At 45.3% G+C, this 25,122-nt stretch overlaps 1 protein-coding gene and 1 pseudogene across 1 annotated transcript in view; both read left to right on the forward strand.

Moving 5' to 3' along the window:
- PODXL (podocalyxin like) overlaps positions 1-25,122 on the forward strand; it is a 1,065,326-nt gene that overhangs the window by 669,568 nt on the left and 370,636 nt on the right. The window lies entirely within an intron of this gene.
- LOC126950804 (F-actin-capping protein subunit alpha-1-like) lies at positions 857-1,786 on the forward strand (annotated as a pseudogene).

Genomic DNA, 25,122 nt, shown 5'->3' on the forward strand with positions numbered 1-25,122 from the left:
AAGAGGTTTGCCTGTAATAGGTGTGCTTTGTGGATTTTGTCTAATTAAATGTTGGGAACAGGGTGTGCAGGGTCTGCCCTTGGAACAGGCTAACTAGACTTCCTGTAAGGAATGTGAGTGGTCTAACAGAAAAAGAATATAGGCATTCCAATGTTTCTGAGGGCCAGTTCTGATTTTATGCCGGACTATGACTTTGATAATTGGGAATGTGGGAAATTAAGACATTAAGAAGTAAAAGTATTGACTTTAGTCGCATCACAAACTAAAGAAACTCAGTCTAGAGCACTGACTTGGTGTAGAAGTAAAATTCCAAGTAGATCTCCATCTACTTCCTCTGGCTGGGGGGCACTTGCTTCTTTCTGTAAGTGATCAAATTTAAAGAAAATGTTGTTTCTTGGGTCTAAAAATCTGCTATTACCCAGGTTACTGAGTTCTGTAATTAAGACCTGATCTTTTCCCCTGGGGAGTGCATGAGCGATGAATTCAGCAGCTATGCATACCTTCTCCTCACCCAGCACCCAGTCCTCAAATTCAGCCAGCTTGGGCTGCTCTCCACACAGTGAAATTTTAGGAATATCTGTGTAATCTAAAATTATACCATCTAGGGCTAATAAAATCTGGAATTCCATTATGAGACATTCATTCTTTTGGCTCTATGTCTATAAAAGTCACTAAAATCCAATCATCCCTATGTAGGAGTAGCCCCTTTTCTTGAGCACAAATAGGATATAGAAAATGGGGCAGGGGACAATTTCCTGGGATGAGCTTATTGTTAAAGAGTTGAACAGATTTATACAGAAGAACCTTGGTGCACTAAAGACAAACTTTTCTTATGTCTCAACTTTACTTGGAAATAATGACAATCTTCGCGGAAGGAGCAGCACATGCATTTTCCCACTGTAACATGGATCCATTCACGCCTGTGAAGATAGAAGGATATGAAGATCAGAAAGAAGCAAGTGGCCCCCACGAAGAGGAAGTAGATGGAGGTCTGAAGTCCCGGAGAGAATTCTGTGACAGTGCTTTAACAGTGTATGCAGCAGCCCAGGCACAGTGGCTCACGCCTATAATCCCAGCACTTTGGGAGGCTGAGGTGGGTGGGTTGCTTGAGCCCAGGAGTTCCAGACCAGCCTAGACAACACGGCAAAACCTCACCTCTACTTTAAAAAATACAAAAATTAGCCAGGTGTGGTGATGCACGCCTATGGTCCCAGCTACCCAGAAGGTTGATGCTGCAGTGAGCCACTGCACTCCAGCCTGGGCTACAGGAGTGAGACCCTGTTTAAAAAAAAACAAAAAACAAAAAACAAACAAACAAAAAACCCTATGTGAAAGATCATTATTCCAATGGCCAAGGCTTCTATACTGTTTGTGCTAAAACAGACTGTTATTGCATGTACTGAAAGCCACCAGTTTCAGCCTAAAAACTTCTGGAATGATCATTGGAGATAAGAGCAGAAGTCCACAATCAAACAACCTATAGCCCAGGTAGTTGAAGTGCTTAAAATTCAGGTTCACTATTATGAAGAGGGTAATGCGCCATTGGTCAGTCATAAAGTTGTACAGGATTCACTAACTGTCTCGAATGAAGTACAAACTGTAAATGAGTTTATTAAAATCAGAGAATGCAGGAAAGGAGTATCAAACAGCAATTAGTAAAAACTATCAAACGATGTCAAATGCCACATTAAAGGCCTTGCACCGGCAGCTACTCATTACCTGCACCAAAATTGATGAGAACAAGCTACTCAGCTACAAGAATGGCAAAGAAATGCAGAAGACTTAAAGGCTGAATGTAGGATTCTTCTGTATGTGGAAAGACAAAGATTCAACGTGTGGTCGTATGACAAATAAGTGATTTATAAACAAGAGTGATATTTTGCTAGGGCTTTCAAAGTTAATGGATTTTCTAGCCTCATGGAATACTGTTGAACCTCTAGCATTGTCTTGATTCTTTTCTGTTCTCTGCCTTGTAATTTTCTGTTATCACTATATCCATGTGTGAATCTGTTGTTGTTGTTAATTCTGCCACATTTAATGTTGGAAAGAGACATCTAATCTGGAGTCACTTACTGTTTAGAAAATTTTCCTAGCCGTGAAGCCCTGTTACTGATTTAGACAAGGTGTGATGTTCACTACTTTTCTACTGCTATTCTTCCAAGAACTTCTGGGACTTCAGTGGTTTTTACCGCTCCACCAACAGCTAAAGAGGTATTCCTACAAGCTATAGCTAAATGGAAGACATATTCATCCTTCTTCTACTTTCATCTTCATTTATAGCATCTCATAACTGTTGATTTCCAAAGTTTGGATTGGGGCTTTTCAGGTCCTTTTTGGAGGGCAAAGGAAGTTTTCTGGAAATTCCATTATAGCCAGCTTCTCTGGGGAACTTGTTTTTAAATCCAAAGACTTGAACCACCTTCCCTGCAAATGGACATGTCTGCTTTCTTCCCCTCTGTCATTGTCTCCTTCTCATCTAGTACCATTGTAGTTATAGACATCTGCACTCTTAGAAGAGTTTTATTCACTTATTTTTTTTTAAAGCTCAATAACTGATGACATACTGTGGATGTAGAGGTATAAACCTTGAAAAATCCAGATGTTGAAGGAAAAACGAGTATCTTCTGCTTTAATACTTTGTGGCAGGATTGTACTGTAAGCAAAATAATCAAACAACTATGCACATCACAAATAAAAAATAAAAATGAACCAAAGTGAAAAGGGTGGCTTCCAGGTAGTATCTTCCTATTGTAACCTGTTATTTAAGGGAATACTAGCGATTTCTTTCAAATAGGATGTAAAACATTCTAAATTACTCTTCCTTAGTCCTGCCTGCCAAGAACTCAAATGTAACTGTGATACGGCAACCCTTCCCAGGTATTTTGGCAGGTACATGTATGATCTCAGAATACACAGGTAACATAGATACGATACAACAACTCACAATGGTGAATTCATTTACATTGTTCACACTTCTATGACCAAGTCCTAAGGGAAGGTCAGTTTTTTAAAAAAGAAAAACAAGTAGTGCCTTCCTACCGATCTCCAAATGCATGTCAAAAAAGAAGGGTATTTTTGTTTCAACTTCATTTTTGCTCAGTAATACAGTCAAGTCAGAGTTTGTTTCCAAGTAACCCATTGAGCTGTGTAAGCATTTTTGTTTATTTCAAATACAATATGTTTACATTATTTGTCATTCACACTATCCATCCATAGCACATTATCTTCTGTATCAGGTAGTCCAGTAGAAACATATGTGTTTTGTTCTAAAGAAAAGCAGTTTTCACTGTCAGTAGCTGCCAACTTCTCCTGCTTGAAGGCCTCACTCTTGCCTTACCCTGCCATGAATGTTCTGCCTTTCTCAGTTGCCATGACCGTTGACCTATTCTCTGTCCTAATGTAGATTTTGGCTGACTCTACTGTCCAGTGTACATTTTTGTTTGCCCAATTAAAAGGTTCTGAGTTGGTGAAGGGGAAAGAGAAGGCATAAGGAGGCCTGCAAGCATGGGCCTGGCAATGAATAAGACCCATTTCTTGCCGGGCACCATGGCTCATGCCTGTAATCCCAGCACTTTGGGAGGCCAAGGCGGGTAGATCACTTGAGGTCAGGAGTTTGGGACCAGCCTGGCCAACATGGCGAAACTCCATCTCTACTAAAAAAAAAAATGCAAAAATTAGCTGGGTATGGTGGCCGGTGCCTGTAATCCCAGCTACTCAGGAGGCTGAGGCATGAGAATCGCTTGAACCGGGGAGGCAGAAGTTGCAGTGAGCCAAGATCACACCACTGCACTCCAGCCTGGACGACAAAGCAAGACTGTGTTTAAAAAACAACAACAACAAACAAACAAACAAAAAAACTATTTCTTCTCTTCTCCCAGAAAAAGGAAGAACACCACCACCAACAAAATCACCTTGACTAATGTAATGGAGTGCCCAAAACACTGTGGGCTGCCCAGAAGGAAGGAGAAGTTCACAAATATAGCAGCCTTCTTCAGCATCCCTCTAGCTGCAGAAAAACAAGGAAGCCTTTGGCTGTGGGTTGTATTTCTTCTGCATTTCCGCGTCTCACTCATGGCTTTCTGCCAAGAAAGTCTAGCCACAAAAGACCTGGGAGAGGGGCTCACTGAAGGGGCATGACTGTTGCCAAGGAGACCAAAGGACAGTGAGGGGAGACACAGGCTCCTCTGTCTGCTGTTAAACCTTCATAAGAGAAGGAAAGACAGAGAGAAAGTGCAGGCAGCAGGAGTGGACCGTTCCACCCTCCATCCAGGCAGGCCACAGACAGGTCCCTTCATGGAGACTCTCCCATACAAAATTGCCACCCAATTCACCTCAGTGGCCTGTCCCCAAAGTGGTATTCATGCTATATCTAGACTCAATTCAGCTTGTGGAATGCGTTTTAAAGGTAGAGAAACCAAAGCCTGGCAATGATTTGACCGTAGTGAGTCAGTGACTGCTGTGCATCTCTCAATGGCAGCTTTTCAGAGACCACAGAGCAGTGGGGAAGGGCTTGACAAGCAGGTGCCCCCAAGCTAGGAGACCAGCCTCAATACTGAGCCAGAGGTCTGGCTAGGCCACCTGTGCATTCCCAAACTCTGGTGGCACTTTCTGCCCTGAAGAAAGCTGCTGGAACCCACCCTGAAGGGAGCTACCTCAGGGGGTCACTTTTCCTATTTTAGCTCCATGAGACTGAGTGCCCTTCGCTCCTTGCCCAGTCCCGATATAGCACCAGTGAGCCCCTAGGGGTTGTGGCCTTCCTGCCCTCTTCCCAACCTAAGGTCCCTGGTGGATTTCTAGCCTCTAAGAAGCACAACTTGAGAGTGGAAGGATCCTGGGTCCTATAGCTTTCAAGCAATATCTGGGGTGTTGCAATAAAACAGTGCTGCCCAATAGAACTCTCTGTGATGATGGAAATGTTCCCTGTCTATGCTGTCCAATACATAGCCACCAGTCACATGTGGTCATGGAGCACTTGCAATGTGGCTAGTGCCACTGAGAAACTGAATTTTTAACTTTATTGAATTTTAGTTAATTAAAATTTAAACTCAGAGAGCTGCATGTGGCCAGTGGCTAAGGCACTGGACAGAGCAGGGAAGGATAAGGCCTCACATAGGCGGTATCCATGGATACCAACAATAGGGGATAATGTGATCTCCCTTCCCCACCAGCCCCTCCTTGAGAGGAAAGCACTGAGGGAAGATGGCACTTCTTGGGGGAAATCAGAAGTTTGTCTTCGCTATGTGTCCTTTCCTGCTAAAAGTTCCATGCGTCAGTGAGCTATACAAACCCTGAAATGTGTAGAGAAAGCAATGCCTAGGCACCTGTGTCAGCACAACAGGCAGGAAGGGGGCCACAGGGCTGGGGGAACACTCTCTGCAGGCCTGGAGAACTGAAAGCCTGGAACCCCATCACTTTCCAGTAAAGTCTTGAAGAAATTTGATGTTGTAGGAAAGATGGAGGTAATAACTGAACATGTATACATACTTCGGGGTGTATATGAATTGAAACTGTGCTCACTCTCTGTTTCAGGGAGCCTTCCTATGGGGCCGTCTTCCAGGTTGAAACCTCATGGTAATAAATTTCTTCTGCTTTTTTCTAAGTGCCTGGGTTGGGGTCTGAGTCCGATTTTCCTTCTGTCACACCACGTCAAGGTAGAGAGAGGAACCAGCATATTCGTGTCTAGGCAGTTCTGTAATCTTCAGAGCAAACAGTGATCAGCTTCTCATTTTCACAGAGCCCAGGTCATCACCTTTATGATTTTAGGAGATTGTTTCAGGAAGAAGCCGGGGTATTTGGCAGACAATAAATGTGAGGCACACAATCCAGGCAAACGGAGCTGCAAGGATGCACCATGATTGCTGAGGGAGCCAGGCAGCATGACTGGACTCATCACTTCTCTACCCGAAACCTGTTCCTTGTTTGTACTCCCCATCTCTAGAAGATAACCTCTATCCACTCACTTTAGAGAGAAATCTGGCAGGGATCACCACAGACACCCTTTTCCCTTGTCCCACATCAAATTAGTCACCAAGCCCTGTTGATTCTAAGCTAGAAATGTCTCCAAGTTCCCCTCATCCTGGCCTTCACTGTCACCATGGGGGTCCTTGCTGCTTCTCACCTGAGGCCCCGCCTGTGTCTGATTCCCATATCTCCCCACTCAGTCTATCCTTCATCACTGGCCAGAAGCACGAGGCTAAAACTTAAGCTATATGGTGCCTATCACTACTCTGCTAAATCTGGGTTTCATTTAGCCTAAAGGATAATGTCAGCACTACTCTGTGTGACAGGAAAGGACTCTAAGGAGCTGTCCCCAGGGTCTCTATCCAGTCTCACCTCAAACAGGTCTGCCTGCATGGACTCACACTGCAGTGGACTCTGCCTTCTCAAGCCTGGTCTTGGTACATGCCATCCCCTCTCTTCAGAGGCTCTTTTCCTAACAAACTCCCATTCAATCTTCAACAAGTAGCTCTAGCACCCTCTCCGCCATGAAGGGTCTTTGGGATGCAAATGGAATTGGATGCTCCCTTCTCTCTGCTCCACAAACCTCCAGTGTAGATTGTGATTTGCTTTTTTGTTCCAAAGTCTGTCTCTGTTTTAGACTGTGAGCTCCAAGCTCCACAATGCCTATGACTATGGCATCTAAGTCATTTCTATCCCCCTGTTGCTCTGCACGTGCCTCGGATATAAAGGAACTAGATGGATGGATGGATGGATGGATGGATGGATGGATGGATGGATGATGGATGGATGGATAAATGGATGGATGGGTGGGTGGATGAGTGGATGCATGAGGGGTTGGGGAGGTGGATCGATGGATGGATGGATGGATGGATGGATGGATGGATGGATGGATGGATGGATGATGGATGGATGGATAAATGGATGGATGGGTGGGTGGATGAGTGGATGCATGAGGGGTTGGGGAGGTGGATCGATGGATGGATGAATGGATGAGTGGATGCACAGGGAGTTGGAGGGGTGGGTGGATGGATGGATGGATGGATGGATGGATGGATGGATGGATGGATGGATGGACGGACAAACAAATGAACAAAAAATAGGTTCCACAGACTAAAACCAGGCAGGAGACTCTAAAGGTTAACTTGTATTAGCATCAGGGTGTGGGAAAGCCAGAACTACGGTCAGGAAGGTGAGCCAGATTCCTGGAGTCCCAAGTGACTAAGGGAGAACCCACAGGGAGATACAAGCCTTCAACCTGACTCAGGCAAAGAAAAGACATGGCGTGAGTAGGAATCCCCTGAGAGGGTGGAAATGAAGGGGCTGGGAAGAAAGTGGCAGCCAAACAATAAACTGTGATGCTGAAGAGTCAGCTATGGGGTCTGTTAACCCAAGAGGGGCTGTATGCCAAGAAGTTCAAGAACTGTGTAGATTGGAGACAACCAGGACCACTGCCCACCCCAGAGAATCCGAAATCAAGTCCTAGAGTGTTCAAGCCCTGTGTGCACACCAATACCATTCAGAGGAGAGAGTTTTGCCGGAGTCTCCAGTAAGGAAAAGTACTGAGGAGAGAGGGTGGTGACAGAGTGAAGGAACACCTGAGGGAAAATATCTAAGGGTGGAAGTTGTTGAATAGCAAGACACTTACATGGTTTCAATGTATCTCCCCGACAGGTTACCTGTCAATTACAAAAGAAAAGAAAACCATAACAGCAGAGTAATCTGGCAGATGCCAATTTAACCAAGGGACTGAAGCTGATGTCTTCAACGATGAGACAGACCCCCATCTTTGCCTCCTAATATGAGGCTTCCCCATGGCGCGGCATTCCTAACCCAGCGGAAACCTCAGACAAGTCCAAACCCAGGGACATTATGCAAATTAACTGGCCTGTACTCTTCAAAAATGTCAAGGTCATGAAAAACAAGAAAAGGCTGAGGAACTATTTTAAATTAAAGGAAAATAAAGAAACACCATTACAACAGCAACGTGTGATCCTGGATTGGATTTCGAACAACCCCCAAAATTGCTATAATGGACATTATTGGGACCACTGGTGAAGCTGGACTGTGGATTGTAGATTAGCTGACAATAATCACATAAGTGTGAAATGCCTTGATTTCAATACTTGTAATGAGGTTTTGGAAGAGAATGTCCTTGCTCTTAGGAAATATGTACTAAATTATTAAAGGGTAAAGGGACTTTATGTAGGGAAGTTACTCTCAAGGGGTTCAGAAAACCAATGATATCTTTAGAGAGAGAATAATACAGCAAATGAGGCGAAATACTAACAATGAGCGAATCTGGACAGGTAGCATAAGGGCATTCTTTGTACTTTTCTTTTAAAAATCTTTAAGTTTGAAATTCTTTCAAAATAAAAAGTGAAAATGCAAAAGGATCTGAAGGAAGAGCGTTTAACCTTGAGGGAGAATTGTAAAAGACCAACCCAAATTCCTCTTGCAGTAACTGGGATCAAGACTTCAGGTTAGGCCCTCAACAAGGGATGACAAAAGAGCAAAGCTATTTTTCCTAAACTCTACTTCTTCCAGAGTCTGAAAAACACTTGTTTTTATCTCTTTGCCTGCCCCCTCCCCATATTTCAGAATCTCCCCCAGAGCCAGTTTCCATTTAGATAGGAAGCCAGTATTGAAATCTGTCTCCCTACAAGTCACTCCATGAGGCCCTGGGATGTAAAGATGAAGAAGGAACTATTCTGCAGGATTCAGATGTCTGATGGGAGAGAAGGAAACATGAGTAGCTAGTCTCATAAAATGCTGAGAAAGCTGCACACGATACCACTGGGAAACAGAGGCACAATGTCCAGAAAGGAGACTCCAGGAAGAGGCACGAGGGGTGACACTACAGCTGGGTATGAAAGTGGGAGGAGTCTGCCAGTTAGGTGGGAGAGAAAGGAGGCTAAGGGGCAGTAGCATTTTCTAAAGGTTCAAAATGAGAAAAATCTCAGAAGGATTCCAGGGCCAGGCTTGTTGTGGGAATATCCAGTATCCAGTGGAAATGGAGGTTATAAATAGCAGGAATAGTAAAATCTTAGGTAGGGGCCAGACCACAGAGATTTTATCTACATGCCAGTGCCTGAGCAAAGGACAGCCCATGATGTAAGAGAGTAATGTGATCAGATGTGATTTGCTCTAGAAAATTCCAGTTGCCATATGAAAAATGTATTGGTTGGAGGCAAGACAGGAGACAGGGAGCATAGTTAGGAGGTGGTGACAGAGAGGCTTGCAAGGATGAGGTACAAGGATGAGGCAGGCCAGGACTTACACAGCCCCTGGGTGTGAGTGTCTCCATAAATTTCTTTTTTTTGTATTTAATTTTTATTTTTTTATTATACTTTAAGTTCTAGGGTACATGTGCACAATGTGCAGGTTTGTTACATAGGTATATATGTGCCATGTTGGTTTGCTGCACCCATAAACTCATCATTTACATTAGGTATTTCTCCTAATGCTATCCCTCCCCCAACCCCTCAACCCCCGACAGGCCCTGGTGTGTGATGTTCCCTGCCCTGTGTCCATGTGTTCTCATTGTTCAATTCCTACCTATGAGTCAGAACATGTGGTGTTTGGTGTTCTGTCCTTCTGATAGTTTGCTCAGAATTATGGTTTCCAGCCTCATCCTTGTCCCTGCAAAGGACATGAACTCATCCTTTTTTATGGCTGCATGGTATTCCATGGTGTATGCACCACATTTTCTTAATCCAGTCTATCATTGGTGGACATTTGGGTTGGTTCCAAGTCTTTGCTATTGTGAATAGTGCCACAATAAACATACGTGTGCATGTGTCTTTGTAGTAGCATGATTTATAATCCTTTGGGTATATACCCAGTAATGGGTCAAATGATATTTCTAGTTCTAGATCCTTGAGGAATCGCCACACTGTCTTCCACAATGGTTGAACTAATTTGCACTCCCACCAACAGTGTAAAACTATTCTTATTTCTCCACATCCTCTCCAGCATCTGTTGTTTCCTGACTTTCAATGCCTAACTGGCATGAGATGGTATCTCATTGTGGTTTCGATTTGCATTTCTCTGATGACCAGTGATGATGAGCATTTTTTCATGTGCCTGTTGGTTGCATAAATGTCTTCTTTTGCGAAGTGTCTGTTCATATCCTTTGTCCGCTTTTTGAGGGCGTTGTTTGTTTTTTTTTTCTTGTACATTTGTTTAAGTTATTTGTAGTTTCTGGATATTAGCCCTTTGTCAGATGAGTAGATTGCAAAAATTTTCTCCCATTCTGTAGGTTGCCTGTTCACTCTGATGGTAGATTCTTTTGCCATACAGAAGCTCCTTAATTATATCCCATTTGTCTATTTAGTCTTTTGCTGCCATTGCTTTTGGTGTTTTAGTCATGAAGTCCTTGCCCATGCCTATGTCCTCAATGGTATTGCCTAGGTCTTCTCCTAGGGTTTTTATGGTTTTAGGTCTAACATTTAAATCTTTAATCCATCTTGAATTAATTTTTGTATAAGGTGTAAGGAAGGGATCCAGTTTCAGCTTTCTACATATGGCTAGCCAGTTTTCCCAGCACCATTTATTAAATAGGGAATCCTTCCCCCATTTCTTGTTTTTGTCAGGTGTGTCAAAGATCAGATGGTTGTAGATGTGTGGTGTTATCTCTGAGGCCTCTGTTCTATTCCATTGGTCTATATATTTGTTTTGGTACCAGTACCATGTTGTTTTGGTTACTGTAGGCTTGTAGTACAGTTTGAAGTCAGGTAGCGTGATCCTCCGGCTTTGTTCTTTTTGTTTAGGATTGTCTTGGCAATGTGGGCTCTTTTTTGGTTCCATATGAACTTTAAAGTAGTTTATTCCAATTCTGTGAAGAAAGTCATTGGTAGCTTGATGGGAATGGCATTGAACCTTTAAATTACCTTGGGCAGTATGGCCATTTTCATGATATTGATTCTTCCTATCCATGAGCATGGAATGTTTTTCCATTTGTCTGTTTCCTCTTTTATTTCATTGAGCAGTGGTTTGTAGTTCTCCTTGAAGAGGTCCTTCACATCCCTTATAGGTTGGATTCCTAGGTATTTTATTCTCTTTGTATCAATTGTGAATGGAAGTTCACTCATGATTTGGCTCTCTGTTTGCCTGTTATTGGTGTATAGGAATGCTTGTGATTTTTGCATATTGATTTTTGTATCCTGGAGTGTCTCCATAAATTTTACACCCTGGGCACCTCATTTACCTCATCCTAGTCCAGCCCTGGGGAGCAGAGGAGCCATTTATGCAAGTGGTAGGATCCTCAAGATGCAGTGATTGTGGGTATGGGGATGACATGGAGGGAGAGAGAGGATAGTTTAGGGGAGACTTCTTGGTCCTGGAGACAGGGGTTTGCACAGTGAGAAGTACAAAGGAGATATAATAATGTTCAATTAATAGAGTGGGAGCAGATACCAACTTCCTCTGGGCAAAGGCCCAGACTAGCACTCCTGAGCTGACTGGACTCCCCCACTAATGAGGATGCTAACCAGGGCACCTCTCCCTCCCTGTAGGGGTCAGCCTAGTTGGCCTGCCTAGGGCAGTGTTTGCCAGTTGGCCAATTATTGTTGAATGAAGAGGAACTTCCAGGGGTCTGATTTTCTGGCCTCCCCCCCTTGTAGGACAGCAGTCAAGAAGTGCTCCCAGGCCCCCTGGGAGGTTGGCCCTAATCCTTGTCCAATGACCAGCCCCAAGCACAGCTCTTAGCTTTCGTTGTAAGCACAACTGTTGTGAAAGACCCAAATCTCCCTTCTCCCAAGGGATAGAGAGGTGGAGATAATGCTTTTTATTCCACAGATGGGACATCTGAAAATAAAGGGATGTCTTAGTCTGTTCTGGCTGCTATAACAAAATACTGTAAACTGGGAGGATTATTAACAACAGAAATCTATTGCTCACAGTTCTGGAGGCTGAGAAGTCCAAGATCAAAGAAGATTCAGCATCTGGTGAGGGCTCATTTTCTGGTTCATAGAAGGCATCTTTTTGTAGGGACCTACATGACAGAAGGAGTGAATGAGCTCTCTGTGGCCTCTTTTATATGAGCACAATCCCATTCATGAGGTTTCCACTCTAAAGGCCTAATCACCTCCCAAAGGCTCCACCTCCTAATACCATCACCTTGGGGGTTAGGATTTCAACAAATCCATTCTGGAGGTGGGACATATAAACATCCAGCCCATTGCAAGAACTTACCCAGGGTCCTACAGGACATTTGCCTTCTAGTTTTTTGTTTCTGGTACTTAAGCTTTGACCATAGAGTGACTTGTTACATTAGCTAATATTTTTTAGCTATCTTACATCTTATAATCATGTGTATGTTATTTCTCTGATCAGGATGTCCGTCCTTCAAAATTAGGGACACCATTGTCATTATTTATCCTTAAATCTATATCACAGGTGAGAGAGGAAGAGCTTCTGGAAGCTCTGATTGAATGCAAGGTACTAATAAAAGAAAGCTTGAAATGTTTTTTCTGACATATTATTTTACATAAGACTAGTGCGTGTAACATTGAAAAGGACATTCAGGCCCCTAAATGTTACATGGATTACCCAAATTCATATAATTGACAAGTTCAGGACCTGGGTCTGCTGATTTCTACTCAAGGGCTCTTCCCATCACACCAGGGACCATGCGGAAGCACACAGAGCTCTTGGGAAGTGCAGGGACTCTGGTTTCAAGCCACCTGTTTCACTTGCCCAGCTTTGTGACCTTGGGCAGGTAGCTGAAGCTCTCTGTCCCAGTTTCCGACATCTCAACCAAAGCAGGGAAGGTGATGACACTTGCCTCAGAAAGCTATTTTGAGAACCAGAGGAGCTAATACAGAACTCAGCAACATTTGTGTTCATACTTCCTGGGCACACAGCTGAACCGGCGCTTCTCAAGCATTTTTTTTTTTAGACGGAGTCTCACTCTGTTGCCCAGGCTGGAGTGCAGTGGTGCAATCTCAGCTCACTGCAACTTCTGCCTCCTGGGTTCACATGATTCTCCCACCTCAGCCTCCTGAGTAGCAGGGATTACAGGCACACGGCACCACACCCAGTTAATTTTTGTATTTTTAGTAGAGAGGGGGTTTTGCCACATTGGCCAGGCTGGTCCCGAACTCCTGACCTCAGGTGATCCACCCACCTCAGCCTCCCAAAGTGCTGGGATTACAGGCATGTGCCACCACGCCCAGTCTCAAACCTTCATGTGCACGAGTCACCTGGGAATCTTGTTAAAATGCACATTCCCTCTTAGTGGATTGGGATGGGGCCTGAGATTCTGCATTTCTATTAAGCTCATAGATTATGTTGATGCTGCCGCTTGGGGGACCATGCTTTGAGTGTAGGAAAAATAACAGAAAAACTTGCCCATCCTTCAGCCATATAACAGAACACATTTCTGCTACTTAAAATGATGCTCCATTTGTTGATGTGGAAGTATGCTAACTGAGCAGATGTAGAAAAGATGTAGAATAGAATTTCATATTGTTTAAATATAGCTAGATAAATAGAATAATAACATTTATCAGATAGGAGAAAGAGAAAGGGAGGGAGAACGAGACAGGGAAAGGAGAGGGAGAGGGAAGGAGAGGGAGGAAGGAGAGGAGAATGAAAAAGTTACATAAAAAGTACTGACAGTGGTTATCTCTGGAGGATGGAATTGCAGCTCTTATTTTTTTTTCCTTATAAGTATTTGAATTTTCCCATTTTCTACTATAGCCATGCATTTCTTTTATAATGTGAAAAAAAGTTATTTTCATCTTTAAATGAACCCTAAATATGCATTCATTTACCTGCCTAAAATGCATTCATTTATAGCCCTCCCTATAAACAAAGTGGTAGTTCCAGTTGGGGGGTCCTTGGGTGCCCCCACAGGGAGTACCGAAGTCGTTGGCCCTTTGGAAAGGGATGTGACAAGGGTCAGGCAACACTGTGAAAAACCTCAGCCCAGGCTCCTCAGAAAAATGCTCTGAACATCCAGGGCCATGTGAGCTGTCCATCCTAGCCACTGGCTGTACAGCTTGTGGGCCACAAGTAACAGGACAAGAGGTAACCCCGAGCCTTGGGATGGGGCCAAACACTGTAGCTGAGATAACCATGTGACTTGGGGGAGGGAACAGCACCTGCTGACATCTCTGACTGACAGGCCCCTTCGATCTGATCTGCGTTCCTGCCATGTCCCCTGGCTTCTCCCCAGGGTTCTTTCTCTCTGCACCACATTGTTTCATTCTCTCTCCTCCTCTCTTCTAAATAAAATTTAAATCCCTAAGACACTGTCCTTAATAAATCCTCCCTTCTTATCCCACAGGGTCACACAGCACCTTGATTATTTTAGTTTTCCTTCTTCTTTTTTTTTTTTGACAGAGTCTCGCTCTGTGGCCCAGGCTGGAGGGCAGTGGCGCGATCTCGGATCACTGCAAGCTCTGCCTCCTGGGTTCATGCCATTCTCCTGCCTCAGCCTTCCAAGCAGCTGGGACTACAGGCGCCCGCCACCACATCTGGCTAATTTTTGTATATTTAGTAGAGACGGGGTTTCACCGTGTTAGCCAGGATGGTCTCGATCTCCTGACCTCGTGATCCGCCCGCCTCGGCCTCCCAAAGTGCTGGAATTACAGGCGTGAGCCACCGCACCTGGCCTATTTTAGCTTTTCAAATGGGAAAACAAGTAGGGCAGAATAGCAACCCACAGGGGGCCCCACAGCAGACAGCATCAGAGTCAGACTAACAGCCTGGAGATCTGGTTTCTGGGAAGGAATTCCCTAACCTTATTTCTCTTATGCCTTTGAGAACCAGGACCCAGCCCCTGCGGCAGGGTTTTGTAAGCAGAGGTCTAAAGGAGTGAAACATGCATCCAGGAGCATATGGACTCTCTGCCCAATCCTGCACCACGGCTCCATGAACACACAGCCTTCCACTGTGAGTCCAGGGCCACCGGCCAGGCCCGTGGTCAAATGGGGAGTATCACTTGGGGTAGGCAGAGCTGTAGGAAAAAACAGACACTAGGCATTCAGCGGCTTAAAGAATAAGAAGTCTATTTCCCTCTTATGTGATAGTCTAGATGGGTTTCCAAGTTGAAAGCACAGCTCTGCTCCACGTAGTCATTCAGAGCTCAAGCCACCAGCTGCTCTGCCAGCTTCAGTGTGTGGGTTCTAAGGCTTCCCTGCGAATGGGCATTTCAACCAGCCAGAGGGAAAAAGGACATAGAGGAGACAGGGGGAGGTTTTGACAGGCCAGGTGTGGAGGGGTCACTCATCATTTCTGTTCATGTTCTATGATTAGGTCTCAGACCCATGGCCCAATCTAACATCAGAGGAGGGAAATTATTCTAGTGGTATGCCCTGGAAGAAGAGCACATGAGTTTTGATGGATAGGCAGCAGTCTCCACCAAATTTTATTACCTTGGGTCAGACTCCAGATTTCAGGGTCATAAACAATTATTGGACACCTACTGTGTGCCAGGCACCATACAAGGAACTAGAGACCCAAAGATGAATAAGACAAGTCCCTGCCCTTGAGGGGTTCATATGCAGAAGAGGTCCTCACTGTGGGCAGTGACTGAAACCTACGTCACAGGATTTGGGAATGAGAAAATATAGCCAACCCAGGCCCCTCCTATGCTCCACATTTGCAACGAAGAAAATAACAAGGGACTTGTTCTTCATGGGCATGCAAACAGGGACTAATGAAGTCCACAGGTGATAAATTGGTGCATAGATGTGCAGGTAGAGTGCCCCAGACCAAGTATGCATGTGTTTGAATGCGTGCATGTATGTGCACACATGTGCATGTGTCTGTGAGCACATATGCATGTGCTGGAGTGTATGGGGGTGTGTGAAAGAAAGAGAGGATTAAATTATGTTTAGGACTAGCCAACATCTTCAACTAACATGATCATTTCCTCTCTATTCTGAATTCCAAAGGACTGCATTATCCTGGTCTAGAAGTTTAAGTACAGTAGCTGCAAATGAACTTTATTTCTCCTTTCATAATAATATTCTTTCTTATTCTTAGATTTTCCCTCAGGATGATTTAATTCCATTCCACAAAGTTTAATAAAAACGTATCCCATCACCCTCTAACCCAAAGTCTCAGCCTCTTGTTGTCCCTCAATTCTTCGGCACAGTGGTCTAAGTGGAGCACAGTGATCAGTAGTCCGGGTACAAGAAGAATGTCCCAGCCTCCAAGGGAGCTGAAAGGAGAGCCCTCTGGCCTAGTGTATTCTCAGAGACCAGACACACAGCCCTCCCTGGCAAAGGGTTCCCAGCCCACAGCAGAACTGGCTGGGATGGAACCATTTCCATGGTGCAGGCAAGCAGACACGGTTTTCTGTCCAGAAACAGAAGATGCTAAGGTCTAGGAAAATAGGAAGGAAAGGCCCAAGCAAATGGAGAATATTGCACACCTTAGCAAAGTCAGGGGAGTTGGACGTCCTGAGATGAGGCAGGGGCAGCAGACCTGGTCTGGAGGAGCAGCCTGCAGAGGGACAACCAAAGGGGTAGTTAGAAGCTGATGGGTCCATGAGCTTCCAGGATTTTAGGCAGACAGGAAGATCTGAGGCATTTGGTTCCAAAGCTGGAGTGGAGCCTACCACAAGTCAGGAGGAGCACTTCCCAACTACAGTCTCCCCGGGGAGACGCTGTGTTCACCATCTCCTACAGTCACCTCCAGGTAGTTCCACTATGTCCCTGGGAAAAAAGGAGTACTGTGCAGGCTCCAGTCTGCAAAATTTAGAGCGGCCACCACTTACTCCTTCTGCAAGGGAGAACCTTGCTGGCCAGCATCACACCAGCCTGCAGTCCTCCTCCTGCTCCCAGGCTGAGGATCAGAGAAATGATGGGACAAGGGCACAGCCACCCTTCAGGGGTCAACCAGGTGGTGCCAAACTTGCCCTGAGTCTTGCTGCAGTGGGAGAAAGAGAGAAATCCATAGTCATAGTAAGGACAATATACAAGCAATTGTGATGATTCTCCCACCTGCACAGAGCTTTATATTTAGCAGGGCCCCTTCCTTTCTGTTGTCACCACCCATGGCCCTGGGTGGAGATACTGGGAAGGCAGGAAGAACCCCCTGCTCCATCCTTCGTTTGGGGGATCACCCCCACTGGCAGAAGGAAATGGGCAGCACAGGGCCTGGCCCCTGTTTCCACAACTTGCACTGGTGAATGTTGGGCAGCTGCGTCCTTCCCATTTGCTGGCATGAGCACTGGGAGGAGACACTGTCAAGGTTCCCTGGTGCCAGAGGCGTCCTCAGAGGACATTCAGCCACTGCCCCTGCCTCTGGGAAAGACAGGCAGCCCCTGAGTCATTGCGGGCAGATGGGAGCCTGTCCTATTTTTTCAAAATATCCACAAGACACGGTACCATCTGCTTAGGTAGTCAAAGGTGTATGACGATCTGACAAGGCCAAATAGGAAACTGTTACAGCACCATTTATGGCTGGGATCAGCAATCTGTGCAAATGAAGGAATCCCTTTTATCTGAACAGCATTTTTTAGTTTACAAGGTACTTTCTGAGGAGCTTTCTAGTTTTCTAAAGACTTACCTGTGACACTTCTTAAAGGAGCACTACTTTTTAAATATGGGCCTTATCTCTAAGAATGAATGAGTAGTCTTGGATGTGACCTGGGTGTTTGTAGTTTTAAAAAGACCCACAGGTGATCCTGATGCACATCCAGAAGGCAATCCCTGGTGGGCACCATCTCCTTACTCCTCATGGCTGCCCTGAAAGATAGGACATCCCCTAGTGGGCCTGATTTGCTGATTAGAAAACTGAGGCTCAGGACACTGAAGACGCTTGTCCAGGGAAACGCCATTAGCTAAGACCCCAGTCCAGGTCTTCTGAGCACTGGTCAGTGCTCCTTCATCTCTTCTTACTGTCCATCATCAGCAGGATGGAAGAAGCTCCCCTGTTCAAAAATATACCTCCAAGGTGGGTGGGACCTCTGAGTCATCCACGTGCTAATTAATTTAACATGCTCTCATAGTGCTCTGTCACGTCAGCCATCAAGCTTCTACATCATTGTGAGGGAAAGAAAGGAGGTAATCCTCATAAACCATGAGCAATGTCAACTGAAAACCAGCCCCATCCAAGTGGTACATACACGTTGAAGCTGTTTAAGGTAGTTTCCAGACTTTCTTGGTAATAAAAACCACCTGAGACACTCAAACTGCAAATTCTTTTCTTAAAAATGTTTTTAGAATGTGTTTTTAAAGACTGGATCAGGATCTTCAGCAGAGGGGATGAAGAAACTACAGCTCTAACAGGTGACTTGATGATTCCCATCCTCACAGAACTTTGGGGGAAATTGCTCCAGGACAGTGGTTCTCAACAGGGGAAGGTGGTTGCTGAAGCACGGCAGGGCTCCAACTCAGCACTCTCTTCTTAAAAGTTGTCCTTGAGTCATTTCTGGGTGGCAAGAAAATCCATCTAAAGTAGTTTCTCGACCTCGGCACTGCTGACATTTGGGCAGGTGAATTCCTTGTCATGGGGGGCTGTCCTGCATTGGAGGGTGTGTAACTGCAGCCCTGGCCTCTCTCACCAGATGCCAGAAGCACTGCCTATTCAGTTGTGGCAACCAAAAATATTTTCAGATGTTGCCACATGACCTGGTGGGCAAAGTTATCCCCTGTGGAAAACAGATGGGGTCTAGTGGAAAGGATGGTCTAGTGGAAAGGATGGGGGCTCAGGTGTAGACAGCCCTGGTGGTCTCAGGTCAGTTCTGCTATGACCCTCCCTGTGTGATGAGGCTGTACACACGACTCCCTAAGGCCTCAATTCCTTCGTCTGCAAAAAAGGGAGAAAGTCTGTCTTGCAGCAATGTTGTAAAGATAGATTCTGATGCAGAATGCAGGGTTCTAACTTCCTTAGTACAAGGCACCTAAAGGTGGGGAGAATTAGTCACAGTTTCCCTGAAGCTTCTGGGATTAATCCAACAATTAACTCCATAGAGGCTGCTTCCTCGACTCTGCCACCAAAGCAGATGCCCACCTGAGCAACCATTCTGGAATCAGCTTATGGCATTGACTTTCTCTGCCACTTTGTGGGTCATCTCTACTGGCCCTCATTTCCCTCTACTCTTCCCTGCAAAGAGGGAGAGGGGGAGAGCAAGAGAGAACCACACAGCCCTTCATAAACAAGTCATTGGAGGTTAGGGCATTCTCCAAGACCAGAGTGGTATGTGCATGTTGAAGTGCTCTGTGCATGTTGAAGTGGAATGCACATGTTGAAGTGGTCCATGCGTGTTGAAGTGGTCCGTACTTGTTGAAGTGGTATGCGTGTGTTGAAGTGGTCTGTGCATGTTGAAGTAGTCTGCGCATGTTGAAGTGGAATGCATATGTTGAAGTGGTATGCACATGTTGAAGTGGTCTGTGCATGTTGAAGTGGTATGCGCATGTTGAAATGGTATGAGCATGTTGAAGTGGTATGTGCATGTTAAAATGATATGAGCATGTTGAAGTGGTCTATGCACATTGAAGCGGTCTGTGCATGTTGACGTGGTATGTGCATTTGAAGTGGTATGCGCATGTTGTGAAGTGCTCTGTGCATGTTGCAGTGGTATGCACAGGTTGACATGGTCTGTGCATGTTGAAGTGGTAGGTGTATGTTGAAGTGGTATATGCATGTTGACGTGATAGGTGCATGTTGAAATAGCCGTGTATGTTGAAGTGGTATGCACATGTTGAAGTGGCCTGTGCATGTTGAAGTGGTATGTGCATGTTGAAGTTGTATGCGTGTGTTGAAGTGGTAGGTGCATGTTGAAATGGTGATACATGTTGAAGTGGTAAGCACATGTTGAAGTGGTCTGTGCATGTTGAAGTGGTTCACACCTGTTGAAGTGGTCCATACATGTTGAAGTGGTATGCGCATGTTGAAATGGTCCACGCATGTTGAAGTGCTCTGTGCATGTTGAAGTGGTATGCGCATGTTGAAGTGGTATGCGCATGTTGAAGTGGTCCACACATGTTGAAGTGGTCTACGCATGATGAAGTGGTATGTACATGTTGACATGGGCCGTGCATGTTGAAGTGGTAGGTGCCTGTTGAAATGGCCATGCATGTTGAAGTGGAATACACATGTTGAAGTGGTCCATGCATGTTGAAGTGGTATGTGCATGTTGAAGTGGTATATGCATATTGAAGTGCTATGCACATGTTGAAGTGGTCCATGCATGTTGAAGTGTTCTGTGCATGTTGAAGTGGTATGCGCATGTCAACATGGTCCATGCATGTTGAAGTAGTAAATGTGTGTTGAAGTGGTATGTGCATGTTGATGTGGTAGGTGCATGTTGAAATGGCCATGCATGTGGAAGTGGAATACACATGTTGAAGTGGTCCATGCATGTTGAAGTGGTATGTGCATGTTGAAGTGGTATGCACGTGTTGAAGTGGTAGGTGCATGTTGAAGTGATATGCACATGTTGACATGGTACATGCATGTTGAAGTGGTCTGTGCATGTTGAAGTGGTCTGTGCATGTTGAAGTGATATGCACATGTTGACATGGTCCATGCAGGTTGAAGTGGTCTGTGCATGTTGAAGTGGTATGCACATGTTGACATGGTCCATGCATTTTGAAGTGGTAGGTGCATGTTGAAGTGGTATGCACATGTTGACATGGTCCGTACATGTTGAAGTGGTATGTGCATGTTGAAGTGGTATGTGCATGTTGAAGTGATATGTGCATGTTGACATGTCCATGCATGTTGAAGTGGTCTGTGCATGTTGAAGTGGTCTGTGCATGTTGAAGTGGCATGAGCATGTTGACGTAGTCCATGCAAGTTGTAGTGGTCCATGCATGTTGAAGTGGTCTACGCATGTTGAAGTGGTATGCACATGTTGAAGTGGTCTGTGCCTGTTGAAGTGGTATGTGCATGTTGACGTAGTCCCTGCAAGTTGAAGTGGTCCATGCGTGTTGAAGTGGTCTGCACATGTTGACATGGTCCATGCATGTTGAAGTGGTCTGTGCATGTTGAAGTGGTATGCGCATGTTGACGTAGTCCCTGCAAGTTGAAGTGGTCCATGCATATTGAAGTGGTCTGCGCATGTTGACATAGTCCATGCACGTTGAAGTGGTCTGCGCATGTTGACATGGTCCGTGCATGTTGAAGTGGTCTGCGCATGTTGAAGTGGTATGGGCATGTTGAAGTGATACGTGCATGTTGAAGTGGTCTGTGCATTCTCACTTTCATCTCCAAAACCCTTTCATAGAGCTTAACAACAGCACACAGGGTAAACCTCCAACAAAAATTCTTTGTAAACATGTGTTTTCAGCTCCAGGTAATAATACCCTGCATGCTTGTACTAGAGTGATAAAAAGGCATCTAGACAAAGGTGTACTTTCCTGGCGTTAAATAATCAGCATTTCAGTAGAGCCTGGTTAGAGGTTTGATATTTTTCTGGAGAGGGTACCTGGGGACCAGGCTTTCCTTAATAGGTTAAGAGCCACATACTACACAAGTGACCCTCAATTGATACAGGGTGTATAAAGACAGAGCTTGTCCTAATAATAGTCTTAACTTACATCAATCATGCCATGGACCAGACTCAAGTATGAGTGCTTCACCCACTTACTTCTCACAACGATGCTATAAAATTGGTACTGTTATCACCATTGTAGATGAGGAAACTGAGGCACAGAGATGTTAAGCATAAGAAGGAAGGATATGTCCATAGCCAGTGAGTGGCTAAACAAGGAGTCAAAGCCAAGGAGTCCAGGCATCTGGAGGGGAGGAACGGAGTCATGTTAATTTGATTTCAGCCCCTCCCCACTCTACTAAACTGAACACACAGAATGTACCCTCTTGCGTTAATCAAGCATTCCAAAAACGAGAAGTTCTGTGGACGAGTGGAAAGAACATGAATTTGGAAGTCAAGTTAATTCCTCCATCTGTGTGACCCTGCATAAGTTACTTAACTTCTTTATTAAGCCCTAGTTTATTCAACTGTAAAATGTGAACACACCTCACACAATTATTTTAAGGGAAATAAAATGAGGTAGTGTTCATCATCCAACACCTGGCACAGAGCTAGCCACTTGGCAGTTCCTCAGTAAATGTTTCTTCTCTTCCGTCTTCCTCACATCTTGTTGAAGACCTTGTCATTGACTCCTGGACAGTGAGAAATCCTTCTCTCATGTCAGAAATCATCCCCCAATCCAGGGGTTTAGTGGAAGACAAACTGGTATTTATACTTGTTCAAATTCAGGTTGACTGACACACACAACAAGGGGCTTATTATCCTCTGTGTTAAATTTGGCCCCACATCCTTCTTTTAACCTATATTTGAGCATCTACCATATGCCAGAATGTTCTAAACCATGGGATACCTCAGTGAACAAAACAGAAATGGGTCACCTTGCAGGGCATGCTTTCTAAACATGACCACTGATTACTGTCTACAGGGTCAGATTTACATGTGTTCTATTCCAAGGACAATTCAGGTCATACGGTGTGACTGGAGGGGACTTGATAACCACCCTCCAAAGCCTGATTACCACACTACGAGTAATTCTCTTGGTTTGGGGATGGCATTCTATGGCATTGCCTCACGTTAAGCCATCATCGGTCATTGACCTGCGGGAGTGAATTTATCCAGAGGATCCAGGTTCACACTGTATCTCCCCAGCCCCATCCTTTCAGATTCTAGATCTAGTGATTCTCTGAGCTCTGTGGTGTAGCTCCTGCACAGCGAAATGCCTGTTTCACCATTTTCTATCATATGAGGTGGGGAGGATGTCAGGAAAGGGGACAGAATGCAGAACTTCCATTCCTACTTTGAAACAGGTCTGTGACTTGTCACTCCTCTGCCTCAGTCTCACTCCTATTCCTAAAACTGTGCAAGAGCTTGGGCAGAGGAGTTGTCCTATTGCTGTGAAACAGATATTAAGTTCTAGAAACCAGCCTTCTTTGGAAAACTCCGTGCCTCACTCTGCTGTCTCCGGATGTCATGGATACAGAGAGGAGTCATTCTTTGCCTTGGGGAGAGAGAGAAATTGAATCTAGAGACATCACATGGATCATCTTAGCAGCATCTACTATATTAAAAAAGAAAGAAAAAACACCCCACCAGAGAGGCAGCAGCCAAATTAATTGTTTTCCTGATTAACAAAACACAATTAAGCCCCAAATGCCGCCGCTTGAGGGAAGGTCATTTGCAGTTTTTTTCCAGGGACTGTTCTGGCCACAGAGCAATGACAACTTCATTCTGGTCCCTGCAAGAGGGGCCGAGAGAGAAATAACGCCACAAACTTATTATGACCGTGCTGTCTAATTCCTCTCCAGGGAAGCCAGACCCTACATCAGCCTGAGTGCGGGATACAAAGGCAGACAGGAGTGTTGTCACTAAACAGCAGTGACAGCAGCTTCAAAGGACCATGTGCAAACTAGGGTGATGAAGCGAAAGGGCGAGGGTAGCAGAGGCCATGGGGAAGACTGTTGGCTCCTGCAGGGCAGGGGTCCTAAAAGTCCAATGGCCTAGCACTGCTCCTTGTGGAAACAAGCTAGCCTCTCAATGCACAGTTATGGAATTGGGAAGGAAAGAAAGGAGGGATGGGGGCAAGTGGAGAGGAAGCAAGGAAGTTTATAACTGAGGTGACTTTATGAAACTGCATACTGGAGAACTGAAGCATAATTCCCTGTTTGTTTGTTTGTTTGTTTGTTTGTTTGTTTTTGAGACGGGGGTCTCACTCCCATCACCCAGGCTGAAGTGCAGTGGTGTGATCACAGCTCACTGCAACTTCAACCTACCAGGCTCAGGTGATCTTCCCACCTCAGCCTCTCCAGTAGTTGAGACTACAGGCATGCACCACCACATCTGGCTAAGTTTTTGTATTCTTAGTAGAAATGGGGTTTTGCCATGTTGGCCAGGTTGGTCTTGAACTCCTGGGCTCAGGGGTATCCACCCACCTCAGCCTCCCAAAGTGCTGGGTTTACAGGCATGACCCATCATGCCCAGCCCATAATTCCAGTTTTTCTGGGTTTTTATTTTATTTTTTTTTAGACAAGAGTCTTCCTCTGTCACCCAGGCTGGAGTGCAGTGGCATAATCTCGGCTCATTGCAGTCTCTGCCTCCCAGGTTCAAATGATGCTTGTGCCTCAGCCTCCCCAGTAGCTGGGATTACAGGTGTGCACCACCACACTCGGCTAATTTTTGTATTTTTTAGTAGAGATGCAGTTCCACTGTGTTGGTCAGGCTGATCTCGAACTCCTGGCCTCAAGTGATCTGCCTGCCTTGGCCTCCCAAAGTGCTGGGATTACAGGTGTGAGCCCCCATGCCAGGCCTAATTCCCAGTTTTGAAAGTACAGTAATAAGCGTAAGAATGCCTCCCACGGTCACCTGCCTACAGTATTCCAGGCTCCCTGCTGAATGCTTGCCATCCAGAGCCTCGTTTCACCTTCCCAACAATCCTGCCCATTTTACATATAAGCAAATTCATGAAAGTTGAGTAATTTGTCCTAGGTCACAGCCAATAAGTAGAGTTGCACCCACATCTCTCCAACCCATATTGTCCGCCGCAAAGTCTGAGAGGCAATTTTCTCTGAAGCCACTCACCTGGGGCAGCACTAACAGTCACCGAGGCAGGGCTGAATGCAGTGTGACCCACTGCTCCCTTCTGCATCACCAGCCCTTCTCTGCCAGTCAAGGGCTTCCAGGGAGACACATCAAAGCAACAGTGGAACCCCTGACCTTAGGATAAAATGCCCTGAAGAGTCGCCTTGCTGTCCACTCTCGTGTCTCTAATGTTGAAGATGCCTGTCTACCCATACCATGAAGCTGTGGGGTACAAGGCAGGGGAGATGGGGGAGGGATGAGGGTGGCAGATGGAGCTCAGGTCTTCAATCAAAGACAACCAGGCAGTGCCCCAGCTCCACAATCCTGGGCAAATCCTGACCTTTCTACCACTGTTCCTCATTGGAAAACCTCTCTAAGCCATTGCAAAGATTAGGGGTAAGTTATATAAAGCGCTTGGTACATACAGGCTCTCAATAAGGAAGGGTTAGGATGGAGATTAGATGAAGATGTAACCAAAAGTGCAAGACATGTTTGGAACAATTTGCCTTCATCCAGAAGGAATGGGTGGAGGCAAAGCTCAAGCTACACAAACAGCAGGAACCTGCTTCCCTCTGGTGTCTTCCCTCTCCCCTCACCTCCTCCACAGACAGCTGCCATTCAAGGGAACTCCA

The sequence above is a fragment of the Macaca thibetana genome, chromosome 3 (genome assembly GCF_024542745.1).
Source record: "Macaca thibetana thibetana isolate TM-01 chromosome 3, ASM2454274v1, whole genome shotgun sequence".
NCBI classification, from domain to species: domain Eukaryota; kingdom Metazoa; phylum Chordata; class Mammalia; order Primates; family Cercopithecidae; genus Macaca; species Macaca thibetana.